The 25,754-nt window shown below is 44.7% G+C and overlaps 1 protein-coding gene across 6 annotated transcripts in view; it reads left to right on the top strand.

Annotated features, from left to right (window-relative positions):
• Positions 1–25,754, top strand: part of LOC147710549 (uncharacterized) — a 493,247-nt gene that overhangs the window by 234,088 nt on the left and 233,405 nt on the right. The window contains exon 1 of one of the 6 annotated variants that reach the window (XM_086921213.1): positions 8,804–8,896. The exons of the other annotated variants lie outside the window; for them this stretch is intronic. The gene's annotated coding sequence lies outside the window, so the exon portion shown is untranslated. Of the gene's footprint in view, positions 1–8,803; positions 8,897–25,754 lie in introns of those variants that run through there. 6 annotated transcript variants of the gene reach the window in all.

Below are 25,754 nucleotides of genomic sequence, written 5' to 3'. Positions count from 1 at the left end.
TGTAGCAAGAGCTACTTAAGTTCAATGGAAATCGTCCCGAGCTACTAATTGTATTAGTGTTGTAATAGGGACCACATCAGATAGGACATTAGTGGCCACAACAGCAGTCATCACCTCCGTTCATCAGACATGGTTGACAGTACTAATGCAGAAAAGCCTTTGCCAATGTTAAATGCCTCAATATGGGTAATACATAATAGCCCCAGCTGCAGTGCCCCTGTCACTAAGGTAATTTTGTTAGTTGTAATCCTCCCCAGTGCTGCATGATTTTTCACTCAAATATCAGCTTCAACCCCTCCCTTGCAGGGTTAATTCCCCCGCTGTGCTGGGGGGGCGGGAGCGCGTGCAGCGCCCCGGTGCTCATGACGAGCTCGGCTCATCATGCAGCACGGTGGCACTGTGCTCATGACGAGCTGAGCTCATCATGACCACATCCGTTCCAATGGAATGCCCAGCGCAGCAGGGCAATTATCCCCGCGTGGGCGAGGCGCAACGGTCATGACGAGCTGAGCTTGTCATGAGCACAGCGCGACCGTGCCTCATGACCAGCTGAGCTCGTCATGAGCAGGCAATGGGTTAAATATAATCTGCAAATTCAACAATTTAATTCCAAAGTTCAACGTATGAGTTCTGAAAATACACAAAGTTTCATCTTCAATACATACTTTTCAATTTTATATCACTTCAACCAAGCAAAAGCTTATATTTTTGTAGGCGGGTCTGCAGGCTGGAGAGCTACCTACAGGTTGCCTAGAGCCACCAGTAGTTCACGAGCTACTCATTGAAGAAGCCTGTGCTAATAACTCAACATGTAGAGGGGCTGTTAAACAACCAAAGGATATGCTCTAAGGGTCTACCTGTAAGAGATGGGGATCAGAGTATCAAATCAATGTTAAACATAAAGAGTTATATTTTGGGTAAGACCGTCAAGAAGCAACAGGGTCAAATTAGTGGAAGTACTGTCAAACCATCTCAAGGTATACGATACGCGAGGTCCACCCAGAAGCGGCAGGGCACAATGCACGGAAGCACTGTCCTGAAACCCGGCACAGTGCCATATGAGGTTCACCCAGGTGCAACAGTGGCACTAAATGTGGAGCCACCGTTAACCATGGATAAAGCCGTCCAAGGTCCACCCAGAAGGGACAGTGACACAATGTGTGGAGGTATGGTTATACCATATTGTGGCAGCTGATTCCCTTCGAAACTAAGGAGCACTCATTTTTATGAGTTTGTATCAACTGCATTTCCATCAGTCTTGAGCCTTATGTAATCTCATCTTACTATTAACTGTAAATAAGCTTTTATGCTCCATTAACTTAATAATCATTTAACTGCAGTCCGTTGACACTATTGCATTTAATGTACAGGTGCAGTTTTGTTCTTGTTAATGTAGCACTCCTGATCAAACGCAAATTAGATTTAAATTTAGATTTTTTTTCTTAAAGTTACTTATATGGGTAATACATATAATTTATATATGAATATGATCCTGCAGTAGCCTGCACATGTCCACCATACAGGGTCAGTGCAAGTACACGGTTGCAAGACCCGTTTACATGTCAAAAAGCCAGGCGATGAGAGCCTCAGAAAGACTTGCACACCACAAGTTCCAATTCCCACAGCAGATTTATTGCGGGAACGCGTTTCCCCCCCTCGGGGGCTTCATCATGGTCACAATACATTTTTACTGTGCCACATCACCTTTAGAGAAAGGGAAATCACGTGACACCATAGACCTAGTGAAATTGAAAATACATACAGGCAGAATGTCGATCATAACAAGAGTAGAAAATACTTCATATTGTCATTGTCTCAAAAAAAGGAAAAACAACATTGATTATATTACACATTATTACATTCCAAATGTATGTGCATTGTAATTATGTAAAGAAGGTGAGAAGCATGTGTGATAAGTTACAATCTGAGCCAAGACAGACATATTGCTAAATCAGGTGCTGGTCACATGGAGCTGCTTAAAACATGCCAATGGTTTTTGCCACACGGTGTTACGGAAAGAAAAAAACATAACACATATAAAAGTATTTTGTTGTATGTTAAAAAATCCTGTGCCCCCCTGTTTTTATATGTTGCCTAAAGTGCACAAAAACAAGCAGGAACCACCTGGCATACCAATCATTTCTGCGAATGGCAGTCTCAGAGCAAATATTCATTTATTTGGATTTTTCCTGCTGCCTTACTTCTTGGCTCTTCACTTATATTGTAGTGACAGCACAGACTTCATCAGCATGATCTCCAGTTTACCAGGCAACAATATTACACTTCGGTCACCTTGCATGTTGTATTACTTTACACTTGCATGATCACATTTTGGGTATTCAGGCTTGTCGACCCTTCTTTCGGGACAAACCTTTACACAAATTTGACCATTCTTTGATGCTACTTGAAATGTTAAGATTTTGCTTGGAAAATAACTTCTTTATATTCTATGGTATTGCCAGCTAGTTGGGACTGCCATGGGAAGTTGTGCTCCAAGTTATGCTTGCATCTTCATGGCATGGTGGGAGGAACAACATGCTTGGGTGGATACTAATGAAAGATGGACCAAACATATTGCATTTTGGACCAGACATATAGATGATTTGTTAATCCTTTGGGAAGGTCCAAAAGATAAATTACATCCGTTTCTGACACATATTTCCCAAAATGATCTGAATCTGCGATTTACACTTATGATACAGAAATGGATTGGGTGGGGATGGGGGTGGGGTTGCGAGCTTCTTTTTAAAATAAAAAAGAAATATTACTTACCGCTGGGTCCCACATCTTCTCTCCAGGTTGGAACAGGAATCAGATAGACATGCTCCCACCCCCTAGCCAATCACAACACTTCAATGCAATGTTGTGATTGGTCTGAGCGCTGTGACACGGCACTCAGCCAGGGGCTGGAGGGGTGGGCCTGTTCACTCAAAGAGAAACACCCTGTCTTAGATGTTTTAGGTACGATATCCTGCCATATGGACACAGAGAATTGAATACTTTAGGAAGTCTGTAAACCTATAGGCTCCCAAAATCAAATGAATTAAAACTAAAGCAGGGCAGTGCTAAGTAGACAAGTGGACAGAATAAAGAAACAAGATAATAACACCAAGTGAGAAGATATGTTAAAATATAAACAATAAAATTTATTACCTCCCGAACGGGTTACAATCTAAAAGAATGATTAAAAACCACTATAGGCAGTTCATAAAAACAATCATATACAAGCAAGTGAACACAGTCGACGCAGCGTTTCGGTGCTTAAAAGAATCTTCACACCTTCCTCAGGACGTTCACAATAATTTGATATCTAAAGCAATCAAAGAAAAGTTTTTACAGTCAGGTAAAAATTTAATTAATTAACAAAGCATTACGCCATTTGTCTACACTTAAGATTAATTCTAGCTCCTGCATTTTTCTTTTACTATTCAGATATCTTCTCCATTTCTACATGTATGATTACTAAAATATCTGAATTCAGAGCTCCTATGTGCCCTGATACTCTAATCTTGTGCCTCGTCAAAAATTCTTAGTAGAAATGCTCACAAGGCCACTCTTTTTTTACATATATATAGTAGTTATACATCCCTTCCTGCCCCGGGTATGTTGAGCCTTAATGTTCTTTATGGGGCTTGGCCGATTTTATACATATATATTTTGTGAGTACCTGTTGAGAATGTAGGATGAATGTGTCAATTCTTTTCATCCAAAAAGCAAGTTTTTATCTTCAGCGGATTTATTCTCGCTAAGGCTGTATAGTAAGGAGGCACAAAAAGTATTCAATAATTTTACTCCCTATTCTTGTGGCAATTTCATAAGAGGCTAAACATTCATAAATTACCTTCTATGAAGATGCACTTATTTTCAAGGTGCACGGAGGGGCCACAAGAATAGGGAGTAAAATTATTGAATACCCGCCCAATAGAACATGCCGCGCAGGCGCGGTGGCAGGGCCATGACGGAACTGCTCCGTCATGAGCACAGCTCAGCCGATGCTCATGACGGAGCAGCTCCGTCATGAGCATGGAAGGGGTTAAGTGGAACTAATTGGTGCACTTGACTGAGTGAGACTAACAAAACACCTCTACTCTATAATATATATGTAACCCTGGTCTGGTGTGGAATAAGGGTTTGTCCTGCTGTCTAAGCATTTTAAGTAATCAGAGAAATCGAAAACAAAATTTGCAAGTTTGCAGTGGCCAGAATGTCATGCTAAACTGCAAATCTATATTAAACCTGAAAGAAGTGAAATCCGACTGATGCTACAGAAATCCTACATTACCTTCTCCACGTGGTTTTGCTGGATGTAACATCACCAACCTGATCCTAACTTATTAAAATTTGGTTAGTGGAAAAATCACTTTGCAGATGGCGTTTTCAGCACAGGAATTTTCTACTAAAACGTTTTCACTAGATAATTCCATTTAATGAAAAGTGGGATTGTGCAGGGATTAGGAATATAGTTGTCTTGCATTGTTTTTTAATTTTCAAAAGTTGTGAATTTTACTAATGTTACATTTTGAGGGAAAAAAAAGTTTTCAGATTAGAAACTTTGCAGTTTTGCACCTTTATAACCTCAGAGCATAGCAAACTAGGATCACTTACGGAGTGGAGCAGAAAGGGTATTTTTCTGTTTTACTTGGACTAAATAATAAATATATCTATATATCTCTCTATCTATCTATTTATGTGTGTGCGCCTACTCAGCATCCCTCATAAAGCACCATGGTCTTTGCTGTAAGTGGTGCTAAACATACATGTGCTGTGCTGCTTTATTAGGTCGATTTGACTCTCCGCTTGAAAGGAATAGTCTCTTTATTATTATCCTCCACTCTGTTATTCCTGGTTCAAAATATAGCTTACTTTATTTGGGCATAGAGTGACCCGCTTCAAGTGCTTGCTTTGACACACCTGTGTAGAAGACGAGTGAGTGGAGACATGCATGTTGGACAATTCACTCACCACTACTGAGAACTGCATAGGGGAGTGGAAATTCACAGGTGGTTTGTCCTTGCTCTCTAATGCACTGCCCGGGTCACATACAATATATGAATACAGGGCTAGCCCTTCAACCTGCCACATCCAGGCGTTTGCTGGAGCAGCAACATCCTTTCATGGAAGAAAGACCATTAATGTCAGATTTGTTGTTTTATTGTCGGGGTGTCCTTTTGTGAGAACGTGTACGAGGCTGCTGTGCAACTTCTTGTATACTGACACCGAGACTCATGTCTGTATCCCAATACAGCCGTCAGCCTGCTGTCCCTAAATAAATAAAACCGGCCACTTGTGTTTTATTGGAAAGATAATGGGTTCTGATGCATCCCTCGATGTTAACACACAGAAACAATTACCACTAAAACAAGCATTTGCAATGCAATAGGTCTCGCATTGGGAAAGTGTGAGCTATTGGTATTGTAAATGACAATTTTTTAAATACGTGTTGGCTTTGAAAATATATAAATTAATAGCATTGCTATTCACAAAGCCAATAGCTTACACTTTCCTAATGCAAGTCCTATTGGCTATGGCAATGCGTATTGGTAGCAAGCAAGGACAGTGCTGTTGTGGTACTGAGTGATGATGTGGTTGGCTGAGTGATGTGGTGGTGTATTAGAGTGATGTGGTGGTGTATTAGAGTGATGTGGTGGTGTATTAGAGTGATGTGGTGGTGTCCCTGAGTGATGTGGTGGTGTATTAGAGTGATGTGGTGGTGTCCCCGAGTGATGTTGTGGTGTCCCTGAGTAATGTGGTGGTGTTCCTGAGTGATTTGGTGGTGTCCCCGAGTGATGTTGTGGTGTCCCTGAGTAATGTGGTGGTGTTCCTGAGTGATGTAGTGGTGTCCCTGAGTGATGTGGTGGTGTCCCTGAGTGATGTGGTGGTGTCCCTGAGTGATGTGGTGGTGTCCCCGAGTGATGTGGTGGTGTCCATGAGTGATGTGGTGGTGCCCCTGAGTGTTGTCCCAGAGTGATGTGGTGGTGTCCCTGAGTGATGTGGTGGTGTCCCTGAGTGATGTGGTGGTGTCCCTGAGTGATGCGGTGGTGTCCCTGAGTGATGCGGTGGTGTCCCTGAGTGATGTGGGGGTGTCCCTGAATGATGTGGTGCTGCCCCTGAGTGGTGTCCCTGAGTGATGCGGTGGTGTCCCTGAGTGATGCGGTGGTGTCCCTGAGTGATGCGGTGGTGTCCCTGAGTGATGCGGTGGTGTCCCTGAGTGATTTGGTGGTGTCCCTGAGTGATGTGGTGGTGTCCCTGAGTGATGTGGTGGTGTCCCTGAGTGATGTGGTGGTGTCCCTGAGTGATGTGGTGGTGTCCCTGAGTGATGTGGTGGTGCCCCTGAGTGGTGCCCCGGAGTGATGTGGTGGTGCCCCGGAGTGATGTGGTGGTGCCCCGGAGTGATGTGGTGGTGCCCCGGAGTGATGTGGTGGTGCCCCTGAGTGGTGCCCCGGAGTGATGTGGTGGTGCCCCGGAGTGATGTGGTGGTGCCCCGGAGTGATGCGGTGGTGTTCCGGAGTGATGCGGTGGTGTCCCTGAGTGATGCGGTGGTGTCCCTGAGCGATGCGGTGGTGTCCCTGAGCGATGCGGTGGTGTCCCTGAGTGATGCGGAGGTGTCCCTGAGTGATGCGGTGGTGTCCCTGAGTGATGCGGTGGTGTCCCTGAGTGATGTGGTGGTGTCCCTGAGTGATGTGGTGGTGTCCCTGAGTGATGTGGTGGTGTCCCTGAGTGATGTGGTGGTGTCCCTGAGTGATGTGGTGGTGCCCCTGAGTGGTGCCCCGGAGTGATGTGGTGGTGCCCCGGAGTGATGCGGTGGTGTTCCGGAGTGATGCGGTGGTGTCCCTGAGTGATGCGGTGGTGTCCCTGAGCGATGCGGTGGTGTCCCTGAGTGATGCGGAGGTGTCCCTGAGTGATGCGGAGGTGTCCCTGAGCGATGCGGTGGTGTCCCTGAGCGATGCGGTGGTGTCCCTGAGCGATGCGGTGGTGTCCCTGAGCGATGCGGTGGTGTCCCTGAGTGATGCGGTGGTGTCCCTGAGTGATGCGGTGGTGTCCCTGAGTGATGCGGTGGTGTCCCTGAGTGATGCGGTGGTGTCCCTGAGTGATGCGTGGTGCCCCTGAGTGATGCGGTGGTGCCCCTGAGTGATGCAGTGGTGCCCCTGAGTGATGCGGTGGTGCCCCTGAGTGATGCGGTGGTGCACCTGAGTGATGCGGTGGTGCCCCTGAGTGATGGGGTGGTGTCCCTGAGTGATGCGGTGGTGCCCCTGAGTGACGTGGTGGCGCCCCTGAGTGACGTGGTGGCGCCCCTGAGTGACGTGGTGGCGCCCCTGAGTGACGTGGTGGCGCCCCTGAGTGACGTGGTGGCGCCCCTGAGTGATGTGGTGGTGCCCCTGAGTGATGTGGTAGTGTCCCTGAGTGATGTGGTGCAGCAGCACAGAGACTGAAACTAAGAACATGCAGGGTTGAGTGCTACAAAGCGTGTTCAGTTTCAAAGCATAGAATGATGGAGCCGGGAAAAAGCAAGGGGAAACAGGAAAATGCAGGGAGAGTGTATAATGATAGAGGCAGCGAGGGCCGGGGTTGAGAAGGCACTGAATGGGAGAACACGGAAAACACCCAAGGCCAAGGAAGGAAGATGCAAGCACACAAGCAAAACCAGCACTCGGCATTGCTGTGGCAGGGGGGCGGGGGAGCAGGATCGCATTCATTTGAAGTCTGATGCGGGGGCGGGGGAGCGCCAGCCTTTGAAGTCTGATTGGGGGGGGGGGGAGCGGCAGCCGTTGAAGTTTGATGCGAGGCACAGACACATGGTGGTGTGTGACGTGGCTGGTTTGTGCACGCGCATAGATAACATGAACTGTGTCTAATCCGCCGTTTTGATAGACCGTTCTTTTCTCCTTACTGTAATCTCGCCGGAACAATGCGCAAGCGCATTGGCTCAGGCGAGACCTAATAATGATACAGAACGAAGAGGAGGGATCAAGGCACTGGTCTTCCGTTCCAAACACATAATTCCGTCGTGCTAATTTCATTCTTGGTGTGGGGAAGGCAGGGGACGGTGTAAGTAAGAGATTAGAAGGGAGTGGAAAGTAGGAAGCCTTGGAGGGCACCTACCGTAGATGAGCTAAAGAATGAAGGTGCACAACTTACCATGGTCCACTTTACTTTTCTCCTAGATGGTACGGAAAATTCGAAAGATTGCTCGTTTCCTGACCACTAAGGCTCTTACCTTGGTTTTGCTGGCTTTAGTCATCTCTAGGATAGACTACGCCAACTCCCTCTATGTTGGCATCCCGGCCTACCAACTGAAGAGGCTGCAACTTGTCCAGAATCAGGCCGCACGTCTTATCTACCATCAACCCAAGCACCAACACGTCCGTCCTTTGCTAAAATCCCTCCACTGGCTTCCTGTCTCTGAGCGCTGTAAGTTCAAATTAGGATGCACTATTTTTAAGTCCCTGGCCGGTATGGGCCTGTTCTTTATCTCTTCACTACTGCATTCATATGTCCCCTCCCGCAACCTCCATTCTTCCCACCTGGCCCTACTTAAGGTCCCGTTTTTTAAACGTAAGAAACAGGGAGGACTGAGATTCTCATTCCTTGCTCCTTCCCTCTGGAATACACTCCCTTTAGGCATAAGACTTGCTTCCCCCTACACCCGTTTCAGGTCCCTCCTTAAAACTCACTTGTTTTGTAATGCTTACAATTAACGCTCTTCGCCCTTCGTCTGTCTCCCCATGCTCGAGCGCCAAGAAACCGCCAGGTGTTAGTTGCGCTTTACAAATATGTTTTACATTACATTACATTACATTACATTATGGTACAATCTCCAGCCAGAGGAAAAATAGCCAACTCATGTACACAAGGTTCACAGACAGGAGGTCCAGCTGAAGATTGAGCCGGGACCCGGGTAGGTGCCATCCTTCCTACCACTGCTCTTTGTTTAATCCTGAAGACCACAATTGCTCTTTAGAGGGCCCTGTAGAGGACTGGCAACCAAGCAAAGTGACCTACAGATGCTCGCTCCACCAGTCTAGTAGCAGCAGATAATTGTTTGTTGGTGATGTCTGCTGGTGGCCCCCGTTGCCTGAAGAGATTGACCAGCCAGGGAATTCGAACAGAAACATGAAGTTTACACAAAAAACAGCACAAACCATATCCCAAGCACTAGAATGATCTGCCACACAGACACGACAAAAACACACTCAACCGCTATGACTCCGGTCAGTGACAAAACATAGAATCCTGTTAGGCACCCACACACCCCTACTGCCATGAGCACTACAAAACCGCTCTATGCAAATGCTGTTACTGTCAATTAAGAGACGCAAACACGGAGGTCCAAGTTTTATTTCAGTAGCTCTCTGGAGTAAAAAATAACGGAGATGACTATTGGGCTGCTTAATATTTTGGATACTAGAATTGCCTCATAACATTCCTTTAAAATAGTACTTTCTAGAAAAAATAATGCAAATGTATTATATTACAAAGATCAACACATTTATTATGCTGCATAAAATACTTTAAAAATACGTGTGTAACATCTCTGCCTTGTGCAAGAGTACTGCCCTTTTAAAGCTTAGTATCATTATATAGATAGATAGATATACAGCTAGATAGAGAAAGAGAGAGAGAGAGGGAGAGAGAAAAAGAGAGACAGAGCGATAAAGAGAGGGAGCGAGGGAGAGAGATCGAGAAAAAGAGAGAGCGAGAAGAAAAAAAAGAGAGAGAGAATTTTTCATACCCCATTTGAGGGCAATAGCGCTATACCCAGAAAGCACATAGCCGCCATACTTACTTCCGTTTTTTTTTAGAGCTGCAAGTAAGAGAGACTTTCATTCCTCTCCAAGATAGGCATAAGAGCGTTTTGTAGATTTGCTGCAGATCCTTGCAAAGAGGCCGCACACATAGTGCCTCGAATGTTTAGGAACACCCTTTTCAGGTGCTTATCACAGTCCTCAAAGTGACTGGCGCGCTCATTGCAGCACTTTCAGGTGCTTAAAAGATGGGTGTGGGGGCGACGTACACAGAGGACTTCGTTCAAGACGTGCATTGGATGCTCACAACAGCACTTTCTGTAAACACTGCACGAACAAGGGCGCATCTAACCAACACGCACTTTTGCTGCCATTTTTTGGGAGTGGGGAGAATTTACTGTGTATAATATAATCTGATTCACCTCGATGGTTGAGGATGTGAAGAACACCAAAATGTTTGTTATCTTCATACTGTCTGTCACAAGGCTGGCATGGTGAGGAAAAGAAACAAGTAAAAAAAAAAAAATCGCAGAGAGAGTTCAATAAATGGATAAAGTGTTGTGCTGCATGCATTCCAATACAAGTTCAATTGGAAATTGGTTCTGAATGAGATGGGTAAAAAGTTCTCACTGTAGAGCTGGTCAACCAGAGGGCGTGGCGGCCAAAAACAATGCCTTCAACAATGCCTTCAAAAATGCATAAAGAGTCTGCGAGATGGTTTCTGGGTTCAATAGTGCCTTTTCCGTGCAGGTGTTTGCAGGTACTGACATTTATTTTGCAGGCACTGACATTTATTTTTCGTCATTAGACTAGGACTCAGAGAAAGAAAGATAGAGCCAGAGAGGGAAGAAATATGGGAAACCCCTGACAAAAAGAAACAAGCTCTCGGCACTGCTGTGGCGGGGGAGCGGGGGAGCGCATTCCTTTGAAGTCTGATGCGGGGGCTGGGCGGCAGCGCATTCCTTTGAAGTCTGATGCGAGGCACAGACAAATGGTGGTTTGTGACGTGGCTGATTTGTGCACGCGCATAGATCACATGAACTGTGGGTAATCCGCCGTTTTGGCAGACTTTTCGAACCGCTTACTAGAATTCTTGACAAACATGCATTGCTAAAGCAATGCTTTAGGTCGAGACCTAAAAACAAAATACAAGCGGCACATTTTATGAGAATAAAAAAAGTGTCTTTGGTAAATGTGCCAACCTTTGTGAAGTGGAGTTAGTTATAAAATATGTTCATTGTGATTGAGTTCAAAGTTAACTTGTTCTTTTAGAAGTAAAGAGATAAGTGCGGTTTATATAATTAAAACAAATGGAAATGGCTCTGGATGTGTGTTGCGTGAGTGTGCGTACACAAATGCTGGAAGTCGCCGTGACGGGGTGTAGTTGGGCATTTGCACTTAAGACAGTAAAAACTCTAATCATCATCCCTGCCTGAATGCCTTGCATTAGATGCGCTGGCTGTGATGGGGCTTCCATGTTGGGGACCAGACCCCGGGCTGGCTGTGATGGGGTTTCCATGTTGGGTACCAGATCCCGGGCTGGCTGTGATGGGGCTTCCATGTTGGGGACCAGATCCCGGGCTGGCTGTGATGGGGCTTCCATGCTGGGTACCAGATCCCGGGCTGGCTGTGATGGGGCTTCCATGTTGGGTACCAGATCCCGGGCTGGCTGTGATGGGGCTTCCATGCTGGGTACCAGATCTTGGGCTGGCTGTGATGGGGCTTCCAGGTTGGTGTACCAGACCCTGGGCTGGCTGTGACTGGGTTTCCATGCTGGGTACCAGATCCCGGGCTGGCTGTGATGGGGCTTACATGTTGGGTACCAGATCCCGGGCTGGCTGTGATGGGGCTTCCATGCTGGGTACCAGAACCCGGGCTGGCTGTGATGGGGCTTCCATGCTGGGTACCAGATCTTGGGCTGGCTGTGATGGGGCTTCCAGGTTGGTGTACCAGACCCTGGGCTGGCTGTGACTGGGTTTCCATGCTGGGTACCAGATCCCGGGCTGGCTGTGATGGGGCTTACATGTTGGGTACCAGTTCCCGGGCTGGCTGTGATGGGGCTTCCATGCTGGGTACCAGAACCCGGGCTGGCTGTGATGGGGTTTCCATGCTGGGTACCAGATCCCGGGCCGGCTGTGATGGATGGAGCTTCCATGTTGGGTACCAGATCCCGGGCTGGCTGTGATGGGGCTTCCATGCTGGGGACCAGATCCCGGGCCGGCTGTGATGGATGGAGCTTCCATGTTGAGTACTAGATCTTTAGTCTAAATTCATCATGTGTCACTTGTTGCTCCAGTCAGGACTAAGACGACGTGGGAGCGTTTGTGGCATTTTGCCACCTGCCCGCTCTTTTCAGAGTCCTGTTTAGCTACTACAGAGTGCATTTATAAATCACCAAAGCAGGCTTAGCCTGCTTTTAGATTTTCCCGTTGAGGCAGGGAGTGTCAACGGATAGTAGGTGGTGGCGCATATGCTCGAGCTACCGTGAAACGTGTCGCAGAACCATATTTTTATTGTGCTCGAGGGTCCCCGCATGACATTGGTGACATTTGCCCCCGGCACCCCAAACCCTTCTGACAGTACTGGTCCATCCTCTTCAGGCGCAGGCAAGCTGGGCAGTAGTACTAGAGTCGAAAAAAGCGCCACGAAACCAGACTCTCTAAAAGTATAAGGACCCGAAGTCATCCCCACTGCCCTTGAAATAAACAAATATCCATGAATTTCATGAGGCAGCCAGGCGTTCCCAAACAGGCCGCCCTCGCATCGCCTCTGCCTCGGCAATTGTCTCTTTTCTTTGGCAAAGTCTCAGACACCGATGGGCCTTGCATGCGGAGAGCGTTTTTGGAGATTTGCATCAGCCCCGATGCCTCCCACGGGGGCAGGGAATAGATTAAACACCCTTCCAAGTGCACAGAGAAGTGCATTGATACTGGATAGGAAGCCTGTGCCCCGGCTGCGCCGCCGTCGCCCGGGTCACCCTGCCGTCCTCCTGTGCGAGCACCACAGCCCTGGCAGTTCCCATCCACGACGCTGCTTTCTGTACAAAGTCCTTTTTATGCTCACTCGCACACTTCCGGTGGCGCTGTCTTTGTTCTGAGAGCCAGTACTGATTATACCGAGCCTGCCCTGGAGGCCCCCTGCTAGCCTGGAGCGCAGCCAGGCTCGGCTCTTAGTGTACACTATGCAGAGTAGCGGGAGCGCGAGCCTATGAATGGAAACTGAAGGCTGCAATAACACGAAGAGGGCCGACACCAGGGGGCGCTCTCTCGCAACCAGCTCCACGGAGAGCATCTTCTGTGCGCCGGAATGTGACCCACGAGGAAATTGTAACAGTGGCACGCCATATATCACAGCGTGCCCAGAAGCGAGAGGGCGGTCCGAGCTGCGCAGTACTTGGGTTCAATCTCAGCACGTACACGACTGGACAATATCTCGATGTAGAGCAATGCAAGAAATTGTAAGTACGACATTTTCTTTACTAAAAGAAAACTGAAGTAAAAATTGAACAACCTGATTCTGACTTTCCTCCTCGAACCCAAAGCCTTCCACAGCCAACCTCTATCATCTACCACACGTGGATGTTTTTGTTTTCACATGGAGTCACATGTTCTAAATCTATTTTAGTGCAGTTCTCTGCTTGGTTTTTTATGGTTTTAACCTTTTTATTATTTTAGCAACAAGGTACAATCGTCCCACCACCATGCACTGGTCAGTCTGGCTCAACAAAACATGAGAGGGTAACCAATGGGGGAATGGGAAAGAGACATTTGGAAGGGCGGGAGTTGATGGGGAAAGGTAATGATGGGTCGACAACCTGAAAGAATTGGGGCACCAGAAACAAAGTAAAACAGGGTGGGGTGAGAGAAAGTGTGGACGGCAGGCAATTGCCAGGCTCAGATAGGGACATGATCAGGGTGTGTCAGGTGGAGGACACGCAGGTACGTTGGGCAAGTCAGTTCTCTAAATTTGTCTGAACGGTGCCGTATACACGAATGCAGTAACATGTTGGTCACTACTACTGTATGTATTGGCATTTATATAGCGCACTACTTACCCGTAGGGTCCCAAGGCGCTTCGACCGCTGCGAAACCCTTCCTGGCTTCCCTGAGAGATGGTCCCTTAATGGGTATCTCCAGGGTGAGACCAGGCATCCCCGGCGGTCTGGTGGGGCCGTTAGTGAAGATGAGGCAAGCTAATGCCCAGAGTTGCCGAGTGTGATCGCTGATCAGAGTGCACTTCTCCATTCCCAATAGCACCCACAGTTTATGCAGCCAGTCCACTCTCGCCCCAGTAACAAAGCATAAATTGCTTGGCTGCACTGAGCGCTAAGGTAATCGCACGCCCCTTTGCAGATTTTAAGGGATATGTCAGAGGGGGGAGGGTCAGAAGTCCCAGTAGGATGCAGCTAGGGAATCTGAGGAGTTCAGTGTCATATATTTTGTCCACAGCTGCTAACATATTTGTCAAAAAGGAGCTTAATTTGGGGCAATGTCAAAGATTATGCGTAATCGTGCCAGTCCGGCCGCAGTACTGCGAACAGGTACTGTCCCTGCCCACCTTCCACTGGGCGACCAGTGGCCTGTGTGAAGTACCAATAATGTGCGCTTTTGGAAGCATTTCTTTGCTGCAGCTACTGTGAGCAGAAGTGAGGGATCGGTGTAGAATATCACCTCATTTTCTTGTGGTAATGTGCGTTCGCATTTCCCCACTCACCGTCACCGAGCAAGTGTTTTCGAGGGTGTCTGCGCAGCGTTGAGGATTGTGTATATATCGGAGAGAAGTCGCTTATCTGTGGAGCGTGTAAGGACCCATTTTTCGAAGGGCGTGAGTTCTGCCTGCATGGGGGAAAATCAAGGGCTGTAAAACCCGATGGCGGTATATTGCCAGCATGCAGTGGATGGGAGACCATTAAACTTCTTTTAGGTCGAGCCTTGGCAGCGCATGCGCTGCTCTGCGAGGAATGCTGTATTGAGGTAGGGACTTGAAGCTCTGCCCACTCTCCACCCACATTTTTCATTGGCTTGTGTAATTGTTCACTGTGGCTGTTCATTGGTCAAAAGACTTAGTAGTCCCTCCTTAGTACCGCCCTATTTCATTTTGTAACCTCTCATGGCGACCCCTCCTGTTATGAGTCTTGTTACTCGGTAGGCTTCAGTTACAGCCGCCGAGCACTATTTTCTCAAATAGCTTTCTCCTTCCTGCAACTCTCCTTATGATTTTTAAAAAATTATAGCACACATTTGCAATGCAATAGGTCTCACATTTGCGATAGTTTAAGCTATTGGATTGTATATGACAATGCCTTTTATTTATCTGATTTAAAAACAACACATAAATAAAGGGCATTGTCATTACCATTGCTAATAGCTCAAACTCTCAAACATGCGAGACCTATTGCATTGCAAATGCTGCTTTGAATTTGTGTACAGTACCCATGATTTTAAAAAGTAGAAATATACATTCATACATTTAAAGATGCATTTTTACCTAGTGGATAATACTGTGCTTTTAATCACTCCCAATTTTGGTAGATCAAGGTACTGAAGCACTGTGAGATGAAGTGATGTTTTTGAGGGATAGGTTATTTCGTTTAGTGACGAACCTGGGATTTGAGCCCAGGCCTCCTGGCTTCACTTTGACAATTATATGTAGTAAAGGACGTTGCCAGAATTTAAGAAAAAGGATGCTCTCAGCGAATTCTTTACAACTACACCACAGATGGTGACACATAGTTTTAGAGAAAATTGTCACAAAGTAATTGGAAATCCACGATATTGTACAGCAGTTGGAAACGTTAGCAGAATATAATAATAGTAGTTCTTTGGAAAATATGCTGTACGCTTCAAAAGCCGCATTTCAAAAACATGGACTACAAAAAATGGATGAAAACATTTACACTTTTTTTGCTGCGTTTGCCAAAAGAGACAGAGCAAGGATTATTTGCATTAGAGCAAATGTGAACATTTAACTTACACTCATTTTGGTGCTTTTCCATCATGTGAAGCAAAGATAATCATCTCCATTTTTTAAAACCAAATGCGACTATGATTGTAAATCGCATTGTTCAATCTTTTACCATATAAATATAAACATGCAGCAAAATGGTAGTTCATGGACTAGGATCTATTTGTTAATGTCTAATACTAATTTTTCATGTGCTATACAGGTGTTACTTTTGATATCAAAATCTATTTCTCCATTTTTATTCGTTGCAAAACTCTTTTTGTAATCTGGACAGAAACAAATCTGTTTGCACCATTTTCTAGTGCACATGTAGTAACAATGGTGCACATTTGTGTGTTCATTTTTGCGCCTGTCAATCTTTCTCCAATGGGGACTAGTAGTACACTTAAATATTTAACAGATCTTGCATTAAAGTCGACCAGTTTGCATTTCCAAAAAGTGCACATTTTCATTTGGTGCTCTTGAACCCAAAATGTACACCATGTTCTGTATTTTTTTTTTGCAGACAGAGATACTTTGGCAAGCATTGGCAAACCAATATGATGTCTCACCTCTTGGCTTTGTCAGTGCACACCTATTGGCCTTTGCAATTCTCTTTGCTGATGCTGTTCAGCATTGGCAAAATAAAAAAATATGGTTATTGCAGATGTTGACTAGCACCAGCAACAGAAAAGCTGCGGGGTAGGGAAGCAACCTTGAGAGAAAGGGGGGTGTGCAGTTGCGAAGTAGCTCACAATTGAGAGAGTAAGAAACCACATTCACTCACATGGAGTGCTGGAAGAAAAAGAAAAGTAGTTCCCTCTTTGGAGCTGTTGAAGGGTAAAAGTCATCCAGTCAAAAAAGAGGATAAAAAACTATGGTTCAGGGGAGGGTTTTAGACAAGAGAAAAGTAAGAAAATGAGATTAACAAAAAGCCAACCAATGTTAAGCAATGTGCGGATCCTAAGCCAGGCCACTGATGTGATGCTGTAGAGTGCTTTGCATATCTATTGATTTTCCACATTTGCCAGATCAGCTGGCTTCTGCTGCATATTTTCCCGATTTTAACTAAAGAATATTTGTAGCTCAAATGGATCAAAAGATACTAAAAGTGCAACAACATGGGTTGCCACCCAGTGGACAGCCCTTCCCAAAGGTTGCCTCATCAACTTTTACTAGCTTATTGCTGTTTTTGAGTGTTAGTCACCCTCCTAAGGTGAAACCTATGCTAAGACCGTGTTAATATGGGTGAAAATGAGAACAAAATCAAGTAATATTGTCACAAAATGTGTCGCAATATGCTGCTTAATTTGCTTTTTCGTGCCACATAATTTTATCAACTCTGCCACACATTTTGGTTCTCCTGCCGCATAATTCCAGTAGTCCTGCCTAAGTTCACTATCAATATTAGTATTGTCCACAATAGGTCTCTGACAACAGAAAGCTAAAAGCTGAGACCTAAAAATTGGCACGGTCTAGAGTGGGCAAGAATCAGAAAAACATGCCAAAAACATCTATTGCAGTTTGAGGATACTGGCCAATTATAGGCCTATCTCACTTCTACCTGCTTTCTCTAAATGTCTGGAGAGGCATGTGCATTCTGCCTTATCTCTCTTTGTAGAGGAAAATGCCCTTCTTCACCCCACCCAATCAGGTTTCCGCACAGGGTTCTCTACGGAAACCCCTCTACTGGGTATCTCTGAAACAATCAGGAAACGCCTCGATGATGGTCAGACGGTTGCGCTTGTTCTACTCGACCTAAGCACAGCCTTCGATACCGTGTCACATACAAAACTAATCACCCGGCTGGAAAAAAATGGAATCGGTGGAATTGCTCTGGAATGGATCAGATCCTTTTTGAGCCAGCGGACATTCCAAATAGCCTCGGCGGATGCATGCTCAGGACATTTCAAATCCCCACATGGAGTACCACAGGGTTCCATCCTCAGTCCCCTCTTCTTCAATCTCTATCTTAGACCTTTGGCAGACCTTGTTGAAGAGGCAGGACTAACCTTTATGTCATATGCTGACGATTCTCAGATTGTCTTCTCACTATCTAAACCTCAGGCGGCATCTTCGTCTCCCTTAAGAGATGGCCTTCTGAAAGTCTTCAATTGGATGACAACTAACCAATTGAAACTAAATGGGGACAAAACGGAGATTCTCCTTCTGGGCAAACCGCCAGAGCTGTGGGGTACTCCACACTGGCCTGACCAGATGGGCAATCCTCCAACTCCAGTGACTCATGCTAGGAATTTGGGAGTAATACTGGACAATTCCTTGTCCATGAAGCACCAGGCCAACAAAGTAGTGGGCCTCTGCTTTACGATCATGAGGTGGCTCAGGAAGATCCTTTGGATGCTGCCTGTCCCCATGCAAAAAACAGTGGTCAACGCCTTAGTTACATCCCGGCTTGACTACGGGAACATCTTATATTTGGGTGCAAACAAGGCAGTCACAAAGAGGTTGCAGCTTGTGCAAAATGCGGCAGCCCGACTTCTCTGTGTTATACCCAAGAACAACAGCGTGTCTCCTTACCTACGTGAGCTGCACTGGCTAAGGGTTGAAAATCGTATCAGGTTCAAGGCGTTGAACTATATGTTCAAAATCAAAACTGGTACCGCACCCAAATACCTCCAAACACTCGCCTCTCCCTATATCCCAGAGAGAAATCTACGTTCAAAATCAGCTGAAAAATTTGGCGTACCTAGATTCAAACTGGCCAGGGTGGGAGGAAGATCATTTGCTTACCTAGGCCCATCTATCTGGAACACCCTCCCTATCCATATTCGAAAGGAGCAAAGTCTCACCAGGTTCCGGAAAGAGATAAAGACCTGGTTGTTTGACCAGTGTCTTTAAAATATCCACTGCTGTTTATCATCATTTTGTCTGTGTTCTTAGGCGCCGGGAAACCCTTTTTGGGTAGCTGTTTGCGCCATATAAGTTCAAAAAATAAATAAATAAATAAAATGAGGAGACTTCTGAATATAAAAAATCTGCCTAAACCATATATAGGCAAAGATCAAAATATTTCCATGTAATCAGATTCACATTTTCTAGAGATATCCTTAGGAATTCTGATGTCTCATTGGTGCCGTTTGTTAGCAACACATCATGGGGTATTCATCGAGTACACATAAATCTAGGGGACACGTCTCAGTTTGTTGGGTCCCTCGAATTTCATTCAACCTTGAAACTACTGGTCAAATTGGTGCATGTTCATACACACACCTAACTAAGTAATCGTAATTTAGAATAGTCTTTTGGGCTTCCATTTCTTTTAGCTTCATTTCAATGATGCAAATCAACAGGGAAGTATTGTTTGAATATAGCATACTGAGTTTAGCCTTCAAACCATCTCGAGTTTGAAATTCAAATCTTGAATATCTAAATCTGAGTTTCCTAAATCCAAATGATTACATTGCTCTTCTAGCCGCAGTTTAAGTGGCACTTTGGTAACCCTGCTGCATTATTTGCATTGTATTATAAGGCACTTATATTGCATCGGATGTATCCACCTAAGCACTACATTGCAAAGTAAATATATTTACTTATTATTGACGACTACAGTAGTCATCCAGGGTTATTGTTATTTAGACAAAGTGGAGGTAAAAATAGCTATAGCTTACCATGACGATGTAAAGATAGGCGGGATACTGTTTGCTATATATTTGCAGTACGATATTATTGACGTCAATTTAGGGTCCTGACTGCATGCCCTAGCAGCTCGCGCTTGAAATGCTTCACAGGCCTAGATCCTGCAGTTCCTATAAGCATGCGGGTGAGATCCTGCACATTAATAAACATTAAAGTTAATATCTGCTGACAGCGTTTTAATTACTGCGACGTTAGAGCTTGCATAATGTAATACTTTCTCTTATTCACCTTTGTTGAACAAGGGGTTTTAGTAGCAGGTCAGTAAATTGCGGTTCACTGGCGCCCCTCAGGTGATAAGCAAGAATATTTATTTGCCTATCACAAAGTCCTACTGTAGCATCAGTGAGATAGTCTGAGAAGACTGTTGATGTCTTCTGGCTATCGCGAGGAGGTGTAAGAAGTCTGTCTTCCATGTCATTTCCTCACTAAGAAACTGGAAGAACAAAGGGCTCCTGACCTCTGTGGTCAGGTGAGGTCTGTGCCATCATTCTATTCTCCATGTGTAGGAAATGGCCATAAAACAACACACCTGTAGTCCACTCTTTGAAAGAGTAGACCCCTCCCTATTATCTTTTTTTGAAAAGGTAAAACTCTAGCATCTTAAGAAAATGTACGAATTACAACCGTCTATCACCATTTTTGCTAGACAATCTCGTATCTCCCACCCTTTTAGGAAAATGACATGATTTAACGATAAATAGAAATATAACCTTTCTCAAAAATACAGTATCAAAGTGGCTGTCACTTTTTGACCCTTTCGCTCCAAGCACATCATTTATTTTCACTTATTTTCCCATTCGTCCAGCTTCTCTGCTACACAAAACGTGTTTATTATAGTTTTAGTTTTCTTCCATTGAATGAGTTTTGGGGCGGGGCCATCGTTGGCCTTATCACGAGGGGGAGTGGTGGATACTGCTTTCAGTGTGCATGTGGGTTTTGGTCGGCCAGGTCAAACCAACATGCGCACTGAAGCTGTCTCAAACCCAGCCGCATTGTGGGATTGGAGAAAGCCAGTAGAGGCTCCCAGCCTCCCTGGGAGCGCAAACCGTGTTTTCTTCCCCCCCACGCCCCCTCACCTCCTCCCCGGCCAGACAAGTCCCGTTATTCCGAGAGTGTCATCTAAACACAGAGTTTTCATGTGTTTGAGCCCAACGTTACTTAGCAGCCGCTGTCAGAAAGAAATTTAGTTAACATAAATTATACTTTGTGGACAGTAAAAGTGACATTTAATCCCCCTTTAGAGCCACATTGTCTGTATTTTCTATTTTGATGAGTGCTGTCAATTAGGTCATTCGGTTCCAGTCAAGGCAACATTTCAGAAACAGTCCCACTTGTTTCTGAAATGTCCGGGTTTTTGGTTTTTATAGTCTGGCCACTCTAAGACAAATGCACTTAAATTGGTATTAATTACATGGATGCCCACCTGAAATGCGTCCTTCTTTTTTCTCCTTTTTCTGTGTTTCTCCCTCTCAAGCTTTTGGCTAAAGTGTGATGGTGAAAAATACGTGTTGGTCCACCAAAACGACTGCCGGTGTCCACCACCTGTGTCCACTGCCACCAATGAATCACTGGATTCAAGTATTAAAACACCTATTGCTTTTTACTATTAACTACAAGTAAGCCTTTATGCAGTTTAATAAGAACCATTGCTCTAACTTAAAAAATGCAAGTGATGAGCCTTATAAAGTCGACAACACTAACACATCTGTAAGTCCCTAGAGTAGAGACATTTCTCTGCGGCATCTGAGCCAGCCGTCCTACCTGCGGCCTAGAGCATCAGGGCAAGGGTTACCTTAATTCACACATCTATCCTACATTTCAGCATTGCAAAGAGTTGGGAATTAAAGCATTTCGTTTTATACAGGCGTGCATTTAAAGCATTATTTTCATCCCATCTGCATACTGGACCACTTTACTAAAGCGGCCATCGGCACTTCTGTATAACAACACTGTTCTCAGAGTGCATGTTAGTGTGAAGAGCAGAACAGGAGTGTTTTTTTACTGCTCAAGAAAAATTTATCTTAAGCCTTCCTCTCAAATCAGATTATGATTTTTTAAAAATATTCTTAAAAATACCTTGATCTCATATAGAACTTCAACTGCACCTGTGGCATTTCTAAGCTCTGGAAAAAACAGGTGTTCCAATTATTCAGTTTAATGGACTCATTTTACTGACCCCAGAAGGACAGACGGCCGAGATGATCTTGCTGGCATTCCATCTCTTGGCCATCCGAGTGTCTCGTTTCTCAAGAGTATGGACCTCACATGCACCAGGGATCCAATGAAAAGTCTGATTTTGTAGTCCCAGCATGTTCAAATAGGCTAGGTATTGTGTGCTGCTGTCAAAATCTCAAGCCACATTTTGTTGTTAAAGAATTCTAAAAAGGATTTCCATAAATTTGCATAGTATGACCAGCGGCTGCCTGAGCTGCATCGAAGTATCTTGACAGGCCCGAGGGGTTTTGAAGTGTACCTCATGTGTCGGTCCCCTGAAGATCACAAATACATGTGCCACGACATTGTCCTTTTGTTGTGGTGAATGCATGACAGACCAGGGAGTGGGTGATATTGGAAAGGTTATTTAAACTCTGAGGAAGCTCAGGAAGTTGTTTTTCCCATGAGTATGGAGAGTGGGGATGAGTTATAGATGTCGAGACTTCTTCAGCACATGGGAATCTCCCATCACACCGTTGACATCTGTCCATCAGGGTCTGCAGAGGTTGAAGCAGGTTGACCTTCAGTACTTAATCAGCTGGTAGAGTGCTTAATTTGTAACAAAATAAATGCCAAGGACCTAATCAGGAGCCCACCTCCCCATATTCCACCCATTGTTACTGGCAGCACTGCCAATGACGGTACCTACACAACTTCTAACCATTACACACTACGAGTGTGACAATTCAGGCTGTTCGAGGCCCCCAAAGAAATAAGAATGGGTTGGGTGGCAGGTATTAGTTGTTTTTAATATATATTGAATTGATGAACAAGTGTTGTTCAGCACACCTCTAAATTACACAAACAGCGCCACCACGTGGCATAAGTCATATGGGCCGGTGTTCACAACTGTCATTGCCGAGCACAGGAAACTACCGGCTCAAATTGAGCACTGGGTTGGTATCGCTTTATTCTCAAACTTCTTATCTTTTTGAATATTGATAATGTGGACACTTTAAATCATAAATACACCATTGCTTCCATGCTTTTTTGATTTTTTAACTCATAAAGGGAACAGCCCATTAGCTTTGTACTACCTTGCTCACTAGCCAAGCCCCCAGAGCTGGTGTAAGATGATTTGCTACTATTGCTTACTCATTGAAGTAAATGTTTTGTTTACTCATTGAAGTACAACATGATCTATATGGATATCCTTTGGTGACTTTGCAAAAAACTTTATACAGCTGGATGAGTCTTACTATAAATATAGCGGCAGCACAATACACATTGAGGTGGATCTATTAAAGTTTGAAATACGAACTGAATGACATTTCTGGCCCACCAGTGTGGTATCACCAGATTTTATAGTATAATATCAATAGGAGGGAAATATTTCTTGATCTGAAGAAGGTGGCTTTTATCCTGTTCTACCTACCAAAACGCGTCGATGCCTAGTGTTTGTTAAAATTGGGAATACAGTACCACATACTTAAATAGAAAATTAACTCTATAATGTGTTACTTGTATTGTTCCTACCTACCTCGAGCCTGCAGGAAAGTGCTTCTCTATTCAATATTCAATTTACTTATATTGTTCCCCACAAATTTACAACGATTAAAGACAAATGTGAATGTCTTATGTGTTATCTCGCCTTTTTCTTTTTGTCTCTTTTTAAATATTAGCTTTTAGATTAATTTTTATATTTTGTATTTTATTGACTCATTGATGTGTGATTTTATCTACCATTAATTAAATATTGTCATTTGAAGTGGTTTCTTAACTTTTGGCTCTTTCAAGACTGGATGTATGAGAGTGACGCGAGTTAATTGTTTTTTGATTATGTTTGGTTGATTGGTGATCTCCAATTAGTATTATTTGAGACTGATAGTCTGTTGATAAAGGCCAAATTGCTATCTTCTCGTTAGCTTTGAGGGTACATCTGCCATCTATTTGTAGATGATGTAGAAGACAGTTAAGTCCCCACCTTGCCCGCCGCTAAAATCCCAGTGCAGCATTTACATTCAATTACTTTCATATCATAAAGCTACTAGACACAACACCCTTCACCTGAAGCTTTGGTTCCAGACATCCTTTCCTTAAGCACTCAAAAGCGATCCTGAAGAGCAACCTTGTGTGTCTTAAAAGGCTATCTCAGAGTCCTACCCTACTCCACTCTCGTCGACCAGTGCAGTCAATGCCATGTTTCAATTCTGAATTTTGTATGTTCAGAACTGCTTGAAATTTGGTATTTGTATACTATTCCTACATTTTACTGTTTTGCATTATTTAACACACAGGTCTTCTGAACTCAAAAACTGTAGCTGTTTGAGAAGTAAATGAATACCAACTAAAATCTTTCTACATAATGAGAATTTGCAAATACTTGCTTGTATATTAGGGTTCCTGTATATATGCATGTTTTAGGCGTAAACCAGAGGCAGTGGACTTCTCTACAGGGTCAAATGTAAGGATTCAGTTAACACGTGATTTGAGAGGTTGGTAGTTTGTGGACTGTTATAGCATCATGATGTAGTGTTCTTTGAACAGATGCATCTTGAACTCTTTCCTGAATTGAAGCATGTTTTGAGTAGCCCTGTTGGATACAGGGACGTTGTTGCAGATCCTACGTGCATTTATAAACCAGCATTGGCATAGCCAATAGGTCTCGCTTTTGGGACCTTATAAGTATTTAGTTATGCAGCACAATATCCTTGGTGCAACAACATCAACTGTTGCATGGCTAAACACTTATAAAGTCCCTAAGGCGAGACCTATTGGCTATGTCAATGCTTGTTGCTACATTTTTTTGTAACTTTTGGACCGGTTGAGCCAAAAATAAAACTTTTTTTGTTAAAATCTCAAGATTATGTGGCAGATGATGGATTATGTGGCAAATGCGGCAAATCTATAATTATACAAAAATTTGTTCCTTGAATATGAATTTACCTTGAAAAAGCTAAATCTGCATTCCTGAGGGATGGCGCACTTCAGTTTATTTATTTATAAGGAGTAATCAAAAAGTTGTACACACAGTTGCATTGAAGACATATGCCATGCAAGCCAGGGTAGACTTAACGCGGTTCCTGTTTATTTTGCGCTGCAGGTGTGACTCTGCATTAAGAGAAAGGGTCACACAACCAATGTCTAAGGGGCGGGTGGAACAAGTAACATACAGTGTTTTGGGGGAAAGGTGGTGCAAAGTACGGGCATTAAAAGGTGACCGCAGGTGTACTGGCTTCACGGTCCCGTCTTTGTACAAGGGGGAAGGAGGAATACATGCCAGTAGATATACTCAGGACAGGTGCCAAGTACATGAAGTTCAGGTTGCAAAATATGCCATTTTGCATGCACATGGCAGCCCCAAGATCATATGGCAAAACTTCTGCAAATTCCAAAGAAAGTACTAATACAAAGTGTCTGGCAGTACGGCGGGGATTACCTCTTCCTACAAGGTTCGGGAGTCTCCACATTCTGTGCTGGGACCAGCACTCCTTCGGTGCTTGTCACAAGACTATCAACCGGGATGTAAAAGAAACAGCGCTCATTGCGTAAGCCGCACAGCCATAGAGGGAAAGGGGCGGCTAGAGAGGTTTACAAAGCGGAAAGAGTGAGCAGCGCGTTTAGAGTTAGAGACTGGCTGACATCTGAGATGTAGACGCAAACAGAGGACTTGATCGAAAGATCGGGATAAATAGACGACCACATTGGATGCAGATTTGTAAATGTTTACTGTACCAATTATTCTAGGGTGAAACAAAACTTTTGACTCGGCTCCGTGTGAAGTGATGCATTGGAATTAAAGCTATTTCTAAACTAACCATTGCGAACCCGATGGTAGGTGTGAGAACGACAAAGGCTGTGTAGGGAGCACGAAGTTCTCTTTTACCAAGACGTGCGGCCGCGACCAGGAGTTGTGTGCGTACGCAAAAAGGGAAAAAAAGGAAATTTAAAAAAATGCAGGCTCGCGAGTGGTGTGCGCACACCATGACAAGAGAGGAAAGCCATATGGCTCCTCTGCTCGTCATTGTGCGCGCAACCGCACGCTCTAGGCCAGCCAGCTTTTGGTAGGACTTTTAAAAGCCTGTTTACTAAATGTCTCGCAGACAGCGCATGTGCTGGCTCAGGCGAGACCTGATTGTGGCTGTGCTGGGAGCCAGATAGGTGGTGTGGGTTGTGATGGCTTTTCAAATTATGCAGCTTGTTTTGAAGATGATACAGTTTGGCTATTGGATCCATTGGAGTTCAATCAGATGTGGG

Source organism: Lissotriton vulgaris, chromosome 5 (assembly GCF_964263255.1).
Source record: "Lissotriton vulgaris chromosome 5, aLisVul1.2, whole genome shotgun sequence".
Classification (NCBI taxonomy): Eukaryota; Metazoa; Chordata; class Amphibia; order Caudata; family Salamandridae; genus Lissotriton; species Lissotriton vulgaris.
Note: the sequence above shows the minus strand (reverse complement) of the source record. Positions and strands in the feature narration are given on the sequence as shown.